Source organism: Chiloscyllium plagiosum, chromosome 27 (genome assembly GCF_004010195.1).
Source record: "Chiloscyllium plagiosum isolate BGI_BamShark_2017 chromosome 27, ASM401019v2, whole genome shotgun sequence".
In the NCBI taxonomy this organism is placed as follows: domain Eukaryota; kingdom Metazoa; phylum Chordata; class Chondrichthyes; order Orectolobiformes; family Hemiscylliidae; genus Chiloscyllium; species Chiloscyllium plagiosum.
In genome coordinates, this window is record NC_057736.1 from 32,614,398 (window position 1) to 32,627,263 (window position 12,866).

General features: G+C 40.7%; 1 protein-coding gene across 2 annotated transcripts in view; it reads right to left on the bottom strand.

Annotated features, from left to right (window-relative positions):
• csmd2 (CUB and Sushi multiple domains 2) overlaps window positions 1-12,866 on the bottom strand; it is a 1,704,811-nt gene that overhangs the window by 60,025 nt on the left and 1,631,920 nt on the right. The window lies entirely within an intron of this gene.

The window sequence follows — 12,866 nt, forward strand, 5'->3', positions numbered from 1 at the left end:
AGGAAGAAGTGGAGGGCTTTGAGTCCTTTGTGATGGGGGATGGAGGTGTACAGGGACTGGATGTCCATGGTGAAAATAAGGCGTTGGGGACCGGGGAAGCGAAAATCATGGAGCAGGTGGAGGGCATGGGTGGTGTCCCGAACGTAGGTGGGGAGTTCTTGATAATTATGTACCTGTCAGGCAGGGAGGAAGTGATCTCGGAAGGGAGCTATGGTTTACTAAAGAAGTTGAATCTCTTGTCAAGAGGAAGAAGAAGGCTTATGTTAGGATGAGATGTGAAGGCTCAGTTAGGGCATTTGAGAGTTACAAGTTAGTCAGGAAAGACCTAAAGAGAGAGCTAAGAAGAGCCAGGAGGGGACATGAAAAGTTGTTGGCAGGTAGGAAACCCTAAAGCTTTCTATTGGTATATCAGGAATAAACTAATGACTAGAAAAAGATTATTACCAATCAACGATAGTAGAGGGAAGTTGTACGTGGAGTCTAAGGAGATAGGGGAAGTGCAAAATGAATATTCTTTGTCAGTATTCACAATGGAAAAAGACAATATTGTCAAGGAGAATAATGAGATACAGGCTACTAGACTAGATGGGATTGAGGTTCACAAGGAAGGGGTGTTAGCAACTCTGGAGAGTGTGAAAATAGATGTCTCCTGGGCCAGATGGGATTTATCCTAGGATTCTCTGGGAAGCCAGGGAGGAGATTGCAGAGCCTTTGGCTTTGATCTTTATATCATCATTGTCTACAAGAATAGTGTCAGAAGACTGGAGGATAGCAAATGTTGTCCCCTGCACTGTCGCACTATCTGCATCAGTAGTAAACTTGCCCACTTTAAGGGCATTTAAATGATCATTGGATAAACATATAAATTAAAATTGAATAGTGTAGGATAGATATGCTTCATATTGGTTCCACAGTTTGGCGCAACATCAAGGGTCGAAAAACCTGTACTGTCCTGTAATGTTCTATGTTTAAAAAGGACAAAAATGGATTCATACTTCAATGTCAGAAATAGACCTCTGGAAGTCACTTTTAATTCTCTATTCTGAATCTCAAGCCAACTGCCAGACATGATTGAATTGGTCTCCTAGATTCTGAAGGATCAGCCAAAGAGATCTTTGGAAAGTAATAAGAAGGCAATAATTACACTTTAAATAAAAGGGCACACTGACATTAAGCAAGGCTGGCAAGGTGGCACAGTGGTTAGCACTGCTGCCTCACATGGACCCGGGTTCAATTCCAGCCTCGGGTGACTGTCTGTGTGGAGTTTTCATTTTCCCCCTGTGTCTGTGTGGGTTTCTGCCGGTTGCTCCGGTTTCCTCCCACAGTCCAAAGATGTGCAGGATATATCGATTGGCTGTGCTACATTGTCCCGTAACATCTAGGTACATGCAAACTAGGTGGATTAGCTATGATTAAAAACTCCACACGGGGTGGGAATGTCTTCAGAGAGTCAGTGAGATTGATGGGCCAAATGGCCTCTTCCTGCACTGCATAGATTCTGGTTGACCGTGTATTTTTATCCAGTGCCATTTACAATTATAACATGCCTCAGCCTGTCTTGACCAATTATTTTCTTGTTAGGAAAAGAGATTTGTCCACTGATTTATTTCAGTCACAGAAAGGAATTAGATGAAGTCTTTCCAATTCTCATGCTCAGAGTCTCTCACTCAAGATCAGATTGCTTCATTTGTGTTAAATTTATAGAATGTTCATTAATCTTGTCTCAAACCATTGACAAAGCAAATTTGTCAACATTAAATAAGAGCAGTGCCCAGTCCTCGATTAGTATTTTTCTGTAAATGCGTGAAAATGTACCAAATGTTGCATCAATAAAACAGATCCAAATTATAATGCCAACCCTGACAAATTTAACCTTTCATCAGATATCCTTTCTCTTTCAGTTAGAGTATCTGGGGTCAGAAGCTTGGTTGTTATTGTTGCTCTACACTTGAAACCTTTCCTCCCTCAACTCTTTGTCACATTTAAATGGTGCTGTCACCAGAAAGAGTGATTTATTTGTGGTCTTATGTATTCTAATCTTTCTCTATGCTATTGGAATGCCACATTCCTGAATCTCTCTCTGTCTATGTGTCTTTCTCTCTCACACACATACATACACATGAAGCCTATAAACAGCAAACAGCAACTGTCTGACAGATTTCAATGAATTATTTTGCTCACATTTCTGAAGTACCCTTGTGAACGAAGATGAAATCTCTTTTGATAAATGGAACTGACACATTTACCTATTGCATCTTCTAATTACTTTTATAATCTCCAGCCCCAGGCTTCTTTGAAAAACAATTGTGAATGAATTAACTCTCTGCCTGCTTCCTCAGAAAAAAAGAGATTAAGTTGTTTATTCTTCTTGATTGAGTCCCTCACTCTGCTACACATGCACCAAATGCTACATTACAAAAATATCATGTAATTATGACTGCTCAATATTATTGCAGGCAATTTTCCTTACTGTAGCTGTCACTGCCTCCCAGCTATCTTTGCTGACTCAACTACTTTAGCAGTACAGAAACTAAAAAGTGCAAAGAACAAATCTGCTGCCTCTGAGGATTATTAGTCTATGATGATTATAATATTTGGGGAAATATTGCTCCAAACAAATTAATTGTGCACGTGCAATGACTGGCTTACTATAAAACATCATTTTGCTGACAGAGGAGTAGACTAGAAACTTTTATTTGTAAATCAGTCCGTAAAGATGGTAAGAGACCCAATAGTTTTCTTTTTGGGACTCGAAAGTGATGTTCATATCACACAACCTTAACTGAAAAATAAGAATTTTTCCAACTTGAGTTTAAAAAAGTGTGTTGTGTATTTGAGCTGTGACTTAAATGGAAGCAAAAAAGGGGTGGGGGAAAATCAAGACTGAGCACCATCAAGAACCTTTTGATTTCTGCACATTCTGCCCAGCAACAGCTCTCTGATTGGTCGAGCTGCAGCATGTTAAAAAGCTCGAAGTGGCAAGACAAGGAGAGAGTGGAAACATCTCGGCTGTAGACACCATTCTTTCTCACTTACCATATGGTAAAAAAAAGAAAATCCCAGATAGTTTTAAAGAAAATATTCATACTAAGAAGGCTGATCAACAAACAACCATCAAATCATATGACGAATGCCATGTTTGCAAAAATCAAAAGGCCAGGGAGAGAAAAATGAACTTTCCACCTTGTCATCTGGAAGTTTGGACTTCAAAATTTTATTTCCCCTGTTTGTATACTTTTTCCATCCATTTGCCCATCGCCCATCTCCCATCTAATCATGTGTGTGTTTCAAGGCATATAGCTTAAGTTGGATAAACTAGAAATCCTTCCTCTCACTGCAGTTTTTGAAGTTAAGTGTGCTATAATATAAATTAAGTTGAAAATCACACAACACTGATGAAGAAGCAGTGCTTTGAAAGCTAGTACTTCTAAATAAACTTTTCGACCATAACCTGGTATTGTGTGATGTTAACTTTGTCCACCCCAGTCCAACGCCTGCTCCTCCACATCATAATAAATTGAGTAATTTTTACAGTTGAAATAAATCTGGAATGGATTGCTTTTGTCCTAGGTAGCAGTCAGTCAGTCAGTTGTGTTTTGATGGTCTGACTGGGATTATGTGGACATTTATGTCGCAACAACTCATGGAACAGTCAGATTATTGGAGCAATTTTACAATTTAAATCAAGGCAAGAGGTTGATTCTCAGCACAACTGTGAAAAAACATTGAGGAGGAGCTGGAAGAATAAACTAATTTTTAAAAACCTAAACTCTCATTTTGAAGTGAACCACAACATGACTTATCTTGGGAATCACTGATTTCAAAATGCCCATTTAAATTGGCAGTAAGTGAAAAGGGAGACACTATATGGAATGAACTTGGCGAAAACTTGGAGGCCAAGGAGAAAAGAGAAAACCATTGTGAGGGACAAGGTCTGTGAAGGATAAACATAGTGAGGTCTAAGGACAGCAAAGGAAAAGGTCTGCATAGATTACAATAGGTAAGTACTGGGGAACAGTTCATCTGTACTTGTCTGCTTGTTAATAAATGTGATACAAGGTAGCTCTTGCATCAAGCCTAAGAGAATTCATTGGGTGGCTCACAATCATTCAGACATTTAGTAGTTAGACAGTAGTGAGTCTTAGCTGGGAGTTGATGTGAATTTGCCTCCAGCAGAAGATTTGGCATTGCAATGCTTATGTTATCCCTTGTAACATAAGAAACTCGGTATGGTATTGGTAACATTGAAGAATCCAACACATGTCCATTGCAGCTAACTATTAGACACAAACATTAGAATATAACTGAGTAGCATGCTTCCATTCGAGTGTCATGCTTCAACTAATGTGGAATATAAGAATGTTATACTCTCAGGTCACATGCTCTGGTACAGCAATGATATCAGGAGTATGTTCCTTAAAAGGTATCCAAATATTTAATTGAGAGAGATAATACAACATGAATTCGGGAGCACTGAAATCATGACTGGAGTTCAAGAGCTGTAGCTCCTGATTGAGAGTTCAGGAGCAGTGGATCTTAGCTGGGAGTTTGGGAGCAGTAAGTCCTGTCCAGGGGTTTGAGAGCAGAGAGACTTGTCTGTGAATTTGTGGAACACTAGAATCCTGTCAGGGAGTCTGGGAGCAGAGGGACCTGTCTGGGAGTTTGGGAGTACAGACTCCTGACTAAAACTGTCACATGGTCAGACAGCATCCAGGGAACAGGGGAATCGACGTTTCGGGCATAAGCCCTTCTTCTGAAGAAGGGCTTATGCCCGAAACGTCGATTCCCCTGTTCCCTGGATGCTGTCTGACCTGCTGCGCTTTTCCAGCAACACATTTCCAGCTCTGATCTCCAGCATTTGCAGACCTCACTTTCTCCTAAAACTGTCACATCATTAGTGAGATGAAATTAACCTGGTTAATGATTTTCAATTCTGGCTTCACATTAGTACAAAGGATTTAAGACCCTTTGTGATGAAGCTGCAGGCAATAGTTTTTAATCACAAGCATGTTTATCGCTTCCCTGATAATTTCCCCTTTGATTTTGAATAATTAATTCAGATTTAACTTGCTGTGTGCTATAGTTTGAAAACCATTGGTTTAAATTAACATAACCTTGTGCATAGCAGCAGAGTAAAGAATATGCAACAAAGAAGATGTCCTGCAATAGTTAACATCTGATACAAACGAAGGAATTGGTTTCTTTTCTCTTTTGGTGTTTCTTCCATGCTACTGAAGATGAGGGATGTCACCATTACTGATAAAACACTTTGCAATTTGGAAGCAAGCATCAAGGACTCTTGAACAGCTATAGGCAACAATAATATGAAGCAGAGTGAAATTTCTTCTGCTCTGGTCCAAGTAAAAGCCCTCTCCAGTAGCGTTGTGACACTCCAGCTTCACACACCTGTCAGCCTTGCAGTTTGTCTGGCTGAGATTGCCAGAGCAATGCTAATTAGTGCAGAATAAATGGCCAGTTTTGGAATGTTGACTTGTGCACACTAGGAACCTGACTGCTTGTGCCAAACTGATTTTGTTTAGCACCTTATAACCAACAGAGAGAAGCAAGTGCGGCTCAGTTGCTGAAATTGACCAGAAAAGGGATTTAATTAACACCGTCAATCCTAAAGCAACAATTCACGTTTCCTTTCAAATTTAGCTGAATGGAAGGAAAACTGTTGGTGGCAGCAACAACATAAAACAAGACTCTAACATTCAAGGCTACTTGTTTAATTCAAGCTGGCCACATAGAAAGCTCTAGCCTTGGGCATACATTCAAGAAACCAAAGATATTGAGTTTGACGCCTTATTAACTCCTGCTGCCTTCTCTTGTAGACGTGCCAAATATTCACTGGAAGAACATCTTTGGTGTTAGTGGCTAAACCTGACCATGTACTTAAGTGATTGCCAGCTGTCAGACGGGAGAGAAGAGGTGCAAATTTAGAGAAAAATTAAGATTGTTGTCATTAGTACCAATGTCATAGAACCACTTGTGCCAGGATTCAAAGTGAAATCTATTCCATGCCAGCTTTCACACATACTTAATATCTTACTCCACAGCTACCAACTGAAGTAAATGGGTTTTCATGGATCAGTTGGTTCTCTAATCTTTCTACGTGCTGCAAACAGCTTTTGACAAATTTCCTCAATCCTTGTTTCACATAAGTATTCACAAATTTCTCAATGGTACCCACGTATCTGCAAATTCCTGCTGTCGAAAAAGATTTCAAATATTCATCTCCCCAGCACACAGCTAATGAGTTTACATGATAGATACTGGTTGATTGTTCAGTTAAGCAGAACCCCTGAGGTTGAATAGCAAGCCGCATATGGTTTAAGGGATGTACTTACAACTGCAATGGAGCAGATAATCAATCTTCTGTGGGGATCTTTTAAGACGAAAGTTAAATTTGTTATTGATTTCTTCATACAGAATGGGCTCATTGGCTTCCAGTTTTCTGAAGGATGACAAATGCTTGGCATCACAAGGTGCTGATGTTCAACACCCTGGCTTGATGGGGAGATGCAGGCATCTCTTTACCGCTTTACCAGAGCAAGTCATTTCCCGTATGCCAAAGATATATTTAGAAGAACCCTCGAAAATCTTTGAACAATACCACAGGTGCAGAGGTGAAAAGAGAAAATTGATGGATAATAATGATGGCCCCATAATTCGGAATATAGCGGAATATATTCAGTATTAGGCCTACAGTTGTACAAGATGTACATGTGGAGGGTAGTGGCAAATAGCAATGGACAATGAATACTGGCTTGTCAAAACACATGAATAGATTAATAAATGCTACAGTCCTGCACATTGATTAAACAGACATGAAGCAATGGTCCTATTGGAATGATTGCACCCTCAAAGCTTAATCATAGCTCCATTGGGTGCAGTTAGGCAAATACATTCTGTGCTTAGGCTGTTTAGCATAAATATGAGGAGCACAGTAGTACAAGGGTTACATGGAATCTCATTGGACATATAGTGTATTATTTTGTCCGCACTTCACCGAATTAACACATTTTATTCTGTGAAAGTTGAAAATAAATGCTATTGAGGTGATTTCTGGCCTTCATGCTTTAAGTTTTAGGGTCCTCACACTTTGGAGCGAATTGCAGGAAGATTATTAGGTTTCAGAGGCAAATGCCTCATGAGAAAACACATCAGCTGGGTGCTTAGTAGAAGACAGTGGGGGGTCAGAATTTTTATGAATATCTCATTGTAAAATCTTTCCATACTAAGTTGGAACATATTTTATTCAAACCTCTCTGGGCCAAAACAAGACCAGTGAACTACCTGAGAGAATAAAACATTTTCACCTGAATGTGAGATGATTGCTGCAAAAGATTGCATACATGAATGGAAAATCAACTCTTTGCACATAGATTGTCACAAGTTCAGTGTATTCCAGAACAGATCAAAGATTTCAGACAGAGGGAAACGTAGAGACAGGTGAAATCTTTCAAAGTATTTCAGCTACAACAAAATAATCCACAGCACAGGTTGATCAAATACCATTTCAAAAAGACATGGGCTGTATGCAGAGATGGCCAGAAGAATCAAAGCTTATTAAATTAATCCACAAAAGAAAAAAATAATGTTTTAGGATTAAATTCTTTTCAAGGTCACTCATTTAGAGATTTATATAGCAATAAATTTTGAGATGCTGAAGAGGAGAGTGTGAGAATCAGAAAATATGGAAAACCAATTTTGCTAAGTGTTTGGTAACCAGGCTTAAATAAGCAGCTTGAACAAAATAGTCCAAATACAGAGAAAACAAATTTAACTCACTGCAAGGTGAATTCTGGTCTGTCACTAGAGTCTGTGGCAGATGGTTTGATTTGTCATCTTCAAACTGAAACATATTGACTCATGGAGGACAATGTCACCTTTTTAAGTGAAATATTCATTTTTGGGATCAGTGCCATTGGTAAGGACAACACTTATTGTCATTCTCAAGTTTTCCTTGAAAGTGTTGGTTAGCCTTTTCCTTTTCCTACAGTTCACGTGGTGAAAGCACAGATGCCAACATAGCCCAGTGAGTGTTTGTGTGATTGAAATTTTCCTACTGTGTAATACATAAACAGGCTGGCTTAAAAAAAATGGACAACAGGATGCATTATACCAATAAAAATTTAAAAAAACTGGATTAATGCTTTTGAAAACATGACACCTTTTGAGGGAAAGTGACTGACCTGTTTGAAAAAAGCTTTGTAAAACCTTCAGTCACAGAGAACAGTTGAGGGATCCAACTTTAGTCCATTACCTGGATCTCTGATTCAAGGTGAAATGGGAACATAACCCACAGCTAATTCAGCCAAAGAAATGTGTCCATCTGCCAGTATAACCAAGTGAGCTTGTGCTGCAAATAGAATCAGTTGCTGCTGCTGACTCTGGCAATGAGGCAGACAGGCCATGAAGCAAGACCCAGAGGATTGTTAACACAAGGCTTGCTGAGCATTATAGATGAAGTGACACAAGCTGCAAATCTCCTTTCAATTCCAACAGTTTCTGGAAATTCCCAGTAACTGAGTATCTTGCATAATTCCTAAATAGATAACTGAGAACATTTTAGATCACGTCTGCAATGTATGAACCTGAAAGTCAGAATGGCTGCTTCTATGAGAAGTAAACAGCAAAGTTAAGGTCCTATAACGAGCATCTTCAGAAACTGATACAAACACACATAGCTAATGGTTATTACATATCAGCCACTATAAATGACGCCTATTTAGGTGTTGATGTTTTGAGTAACAAAATGAAAGAACTACGGACTACTGGCCCCGAAACGGTAACTCTGACTTCTCTCCACAGGTGCTGCCAGACCTGCTGATTCCAGAAATTTCTGTTTTTGATGCTTGTCTGTTGGGTGTTATACTGCCACAATACCATTAAGTAGCAAGTTCTGGGATTTTGACCTGGCAATGATGAAGGAATAGCAGTTAGTTCCAAATTAGGACGGTGTGAGACTTGAAAGTCAACTCTGAGGGTGATACCCTGAAACTTTGTCTTCTCCACCTCCTGATGCTGCCTGTGTTCTTCTAGCCTCCTGTTCATCTACTTTGGCTTCCAACATCTGCTATTGTTTTTGTCTCTGGAGGTGATTATGTTCCCTTGTTCCTACTGCACTTCCCTTTTAACATCATGTTGGTTGTGGGTTTGGGTAATGTCAAAGTTTGGCATAATTAATTGACTATAGTTAAATAATACAAAGCTGCGCCCTACGTTTATGAATCGATTAACTTAATGAATGCAGAGTTAAAGATCACACAACACCAGGTTATAGTCCAACAGTTTTATTTGGAAGCACTAGCTTTTGGGAGCGCTGCCCCTTCATCGCAACCACCTGATGAAGGAGCAGCGCTCCAAAAGCTTGTGCTTCCGAATAAATCTGTTGGACTATAACCTGGTGTTGTGTGATTTTTAACTTTGTACACCCCAGTCCAACACCGGCTGCTCCAAATCTTAATGAATGCATTTAAGTAAATTATCAACTGAGAAAATGTAATACATTTTACAGCAGGTTGTTCATGACAGTTAATGTACTCTTTAGTTATTCTTTCACAGGATGTGAGTATCACTGATAACACTTATTGCCCATCTCTTATTGCCCTCTTCTTAATCACCTTACAACTACTGTCATCGCTGTCATGCAGGTTTAGTCACAGTGTTGTTAAAAAGTGAGTTCCATAATTTTGGCCCAGCAATAGTGAAAGAACATTAATAAAGTTCCAAATCAGGACAACATGCAGCTTTGGGGGGAGGTTGCAGGTATTAGTGTTCCCTTACATATGTTGCACCTCTCCTTCTAAGTGATCGAAGTCATGGGTTTGGAAGGCTCATTAGAGAGAAGGTTGAGAGGTGACTTAATTGAGAATAAGATAATCAAAGTGTTACATAAGCTGCACAGTGAGAGCCTTTTTCCTTGGATGAGGGAACATAACTTTAAATTGAGGGTGATAGATATTGGACAGACGTCAGAGGTAGTTTCTTTACTCAGAGAGTAGGAGGGGCATGAAACACACTGCCTGCAACCAACGTTAAGGCATTTAAATGGTCATTGGATAAGCATATGGACGAGAATGAAATAATGTAGATTAGATGGACTTCAAATTGATTTCACAGGTCAGCGCAACATCGAGGACCGAAGGGCCTGTACTGCGTTGTAATGTTCTATGTTCTAAGGGACACCTAGTGGTGCCTTGATGGGACGCAGCAGTGCATCTCGCAGATGGTACATAGTGAGGTTCCTGTGTTCTGCTGGGGAAAAGAGTAAGTGCTGAAGGGAGCAGATAGGGCAATGGACTAAATAATAATTTACTTTATGTGTTCACATGTTCAGTTCTATATTGGCCAATGCTTTTTTTTTCATCAACATTGTATAAAACGTAGAACAATTTATGGATCGCTATTTGATTTCACATATTTGGATGGCAGATGAAAATACTACAAAAAATTGAATGGTTTCAAGGTCATTGTATATTTCAGCAAGAGGATGGATAACTAACCTTTAACTTACACCGCGCTATATTTTCGTTTGTGACTTATGTTGGTGTCATGCAGTGTGGCTAGATGCATGGTGCCAACTTCTGGGCAGATTTGTGCTGAAGATTCACTAAAATTAGTTTGAGACTAGAGAATTAGCATTGCCAAGTGGGAACTTAAAGTCATTCAAATGGTTGGGGTTCAATCTTGGTGTCAGAGGTGAAAAGACTGCTCTTATTGTTCTTCAGTAATGAAAACTGAAAATGATGAAGCAGCAGCAGGTTAGACAGAATTTCTGGGGAATGAAGCAGGGTTAATAGGCTGAATTCCCACAGTTCTGTGGGGACAGATTTGGAGACTAGACCAGGAGCAAAGTGGGAATCACACAGCCTCCATATAGCAGGCCGGGGATCTACGGACATTGTCTTTTTATCTCCTGCATTGAACCACAGGGATCAGCTATCTTATAGCTGTGGCTACAAACCATCCTGTACAGAGGAACCTCATTCACCCTGATGACTTGGCAGCTATTCACTCATTTAGTCTTCACAACTTCATAATTCTTCTGGGGACTCCTTGATCTTAAGGCAATCTCACGTCCCTTTCCACAGCTCAACTTGGCCACTTCTCCCAGTGGGGTTGCAAGCTGGTCAGTGGGGTATGGACCCTCTACTGTGTCTCTTGGTCCTTCCAGCTCCTTAACTGGATGGAGTCCTGGAAGTGGCTTCTTCAGTGGCTGCCTCCAAGAAAATCAGGGCTGCTGAGCTACTTGTCGCTAAATTCAGTCCAATGTTTCAGATGATGACCCTCATTCAGAAATGCAGCAAGTACAGAGGCAAAAAAAAGGGGGGAGGTGAGGAAAGAAAAGAAGGGAGATTCTGGAGTAAGTGAAAGCCATGTCAGATTAAATGACCAAAGGTGGAATGGTGCAAGGCAAAGTGCATTATCGTGACACAATTTTATTTTTATTCATTCTTATCAGTGTCTCTGCTAGGCCAGCATTTATTATCCATCCTTAATAGGACAATTAAGAGTTAGTCACATCATCATGCATCTGAAGTCCCTTGTCAGGCAGACCAGATAAGCTTGGCAGAGTTCCTTCCCTATTAGTGAACCAAATACATTTTTAAAACAATGAGGAATGCATGAAAAGGAGGGTGATAGAGGGATACAGATCCTGTAAGTGAAGACAGTTTTTGTATGGAAGGGCAAAATGTGTCAGCACAGACATGTAGGGCTGAAGGGCCTGTTCCTGTGATGTACTGTTCTTGGATAAATGGTGACATGATTTCCAACCATCCACGTTTTCATTCCACACTTCAATTTAATTTCATGAACTATGATGGTGGGATTCACTCAGAGTCTGACCTGTAAACGTGCAGTTTTAGTCTATTCCGTTGTTTATCTAATGCTTCCAAACAGGACAAAGAAATATTAAGGGGAAGACTGCTATGGCCCATGTCCAATATTTGAACAATGTAAACCAATGGGGCTTGAGAAAAGTAAATCACGATGATAGAATTCACCTCCTGTGATGCCACATTGGAAAGCCAGGGGAATGTTCTGAATGTTTGAGAGGTGCAGATTCAGAGGCCTCCCTACAATGAATTAAATTGAATTGAATTGGCTTTATTGTCACATGTATTCAGTCGCCTCATTACAGCACCATCTTAGGTACAAAGGTATTGAGGTACAGATACATAAGATCAAATTCTTAGGAAACAAAAAAAAATAGAAAAGTAAAGAAATAAATAGTCCAGCATAATAGCTCATAGGAATAAATTAGGAAAATAAAGAGGTAAAAAGTTCAGAATATCAGTCTTTCTGACCCCGCCCATGCCACCTGTCCTCAAGGGAGACCCCCACTACCTTAACCAGACCCACCCAATATAGGCATTACCCAACGTCAGGTGCTATCTCTTCACTGATGCCACCGAACCCACACGCGCCCTGCAACCGAGAGCCTATGGCTCCGCTGCCAGGCCACGAATCCTGCTTCGGCTGCTGATGTCCTCTTGCCGGCACCACCATCTTGATGAGTCCGTTGCTGTCGGTGCTGCCGTGCACGATCACTGGAGGAGCTATGCTGCTTCTGCTGCCAACCCTAAACGCCATGAGAACAACCTTGCTACTGCTGCCGTCAGCCTCGAGCGATGGGAGAATACACTCGCTGCCACTACCACAGACACCGAACAGTGAGAGGACACCCTTGCAGCCACCACTCCCCCCCTCCCGAACACCAGGACAATGTCCTCACTGTCACTGCCCCCCCGATCACAGGGAGAATATCCTCACCGTCACCCACCCCCCTCCCCCCGATGACGGGGAGAATATCCTCACCGTCACCATTCCCCCCCACCCCCCGATCACAGGGAGAA